The sequence below is a fragment of the Geospiza fortis genome, unplaced genomic scaffold (genome assembly GCF_000277835.1).
Source record: "Geospiza fortis unplaced genomic scaffold, GeoFor_1.0 scaffold81, whole genome shotgun sequence".
Lineage (NCBI taxonomy): Eukaryota > Metazoa > Chordata > Aves > Passeriformes > Thraupidae > Geospiza > Geospiza fortis.
In genome coordinates, this window is record NW_005054318.1 from 8,227,307 (window position 1) to 8,229,355 (window position 2,049).

Genomic DNA, 2,049 nt, shown 5'->3' on the forward strand with positions numbered 1-2,049 from the left:
TAGACACAGCAGAATCACTATGCCACTCAAAATGAGTGGTGGGTTAGTTTGTAATTGTTTTTGATTCCCTTTTTGTAACCCAAGATGAAAGAAGGAGCACAATGAAAAGCAAGTCTTCTAATCCATCCGCAGACTGCTAACTCAGTTGCATAACTATTGATACTAACCCACAGGAAATATGGTGGTAAGTATAACAGGTTCCAGCTCCCCTGTTACATCAGGTCTGAGAGAGAGAAAAGGTCTGTGCTTGCTGACCAGGCTGCAGGATGATCAGAGCCATTATTTTCCCTGAATCAGCACTGGGAGGGCAAATACGAGTTTTCTGCCAGCCTATGAGAGCATTCTTGTAAATACAGCAGATACACTGAAGCCATTCATACCCACTGTATGACACTGCAGCCAAAACTCATGTTTCAGACAGCAGCTTTGTCCCTTGGCTTAACTGAAAGAAAAGTTGTCAGAAGTTATAAAAAAAACCCCACATGAAATCTGACAAATACTTAGAATATAGTATTGGGGGGGGAAAAAAACCAAACCAACCCACACTTAAAACCAAAGGACTTAAGCAACTATATAGTCTTCTTTCCCCCTACAAATTATTGCCTTAAAATACTGAATCGGGGAAAAAAGAACCCAGTTTGTAAGTGTTACTTCTAATAGTGTAAAAGTGTAACTTTCAAAACTGTGCTTCAAGGGCAAAAATCTACAATAACTGCAGACAACAAACACATAAGTTTGATCTAGCAGCTCCTAGGATATGAATCATGGTGATTTAGATATGAAGGGAAATCAACCCTCTGTTTTACATAAAGGATGGATTATTCAAAGCAGTTATATCAAATTGAAACACCTATCATTGTAGTATTATTTCAATCACAAATGGTTTTCCCCCTCATAATACACAGATTGCACAAGAGGATAATGAGACATGATGGTCAGGGAAAGGGGTGGGGGGAGTAAAAAAATAAAACTTCATCCCAGGGGCAAAGATGGCTGTGGGGAAAATCCTGTCTTTTTCAAGACCCCGCCAGACAAAAGGAACTGTTTTTCCCTCCTACCACTACACTTCTCACTTGATCTTGCTTCTCTTGGGCAGTTAACAAGCTTCATGTCAGGACACCTTGATACCTCACTACCAGGAAAAAAATAATCTATGTTTTCCCACACCATAAAGTCCCATTAAAGTATAAATTAAACATTTTCATTAAAAGGCACAAATCTCCCCCCCACTGCACTACAACCCTACACACTCTCTTACCCCCCACAATCATCCCTTCAGTAGCCTCTGATGCCTGTGAGAGAAGCATGCACAAGCAGACAGGCCAGCCACCAGAAGTTTACACTACTGATGTAATCTCTCCAGCAGCACTCTGCCCAAGGTGGTGTAACTTCAGCTTAGCCACTCCTGGGACAGCACTGATAAGCTGATGTGAAATGAAGCAATCCATTTCCCAATGTAAACAGTTGTTTGGCTACACAGGGGGCAATATAAACAAATTGGTCTATTTATAAATCATTATTCATGCTTGTTATAGAACAGGAATATTATGTTCCAGGGCAGAAGGGACAGTATTTCCAAGAACACAGTAAAAATTCAAAGAGCTGGTATCTTCTCCCATCAGCCTGCCCTGCTGACACTCCCTGTTCCAGTACTACAGAAGCAATAAACACATGATGCAGGGCCTGATCTGTTTAGGAACAAGATACCCTTGATCCAGCGGGTGGGAAGACACCTTGTTATCGTGCCTATGGGTTCTTCCAACAGCTCAAAAAAAGTCAACAGTAACATCACTTCAGCTCCGGGAAGGAAAACCCGAGCGTTACTCCCGCTTCTTCCATCCCTGCAACCCAAACGATCCGCGTTCTCCCCAGGCTGCACACTCCGCTTGTGCTGAGAGCACGGCTGGGGGGGGCACTCCACAGACCCCCGTGCTCATTATTTCCCCCTCCCCGAAGAATGGCTACCGCACTCCAGGGCACTGGGCTCTTTGCAGACGTTTTCGCTCGTTTATGGAAACCCCAAGACAGAGCACACGCGGGGCTGAGCCG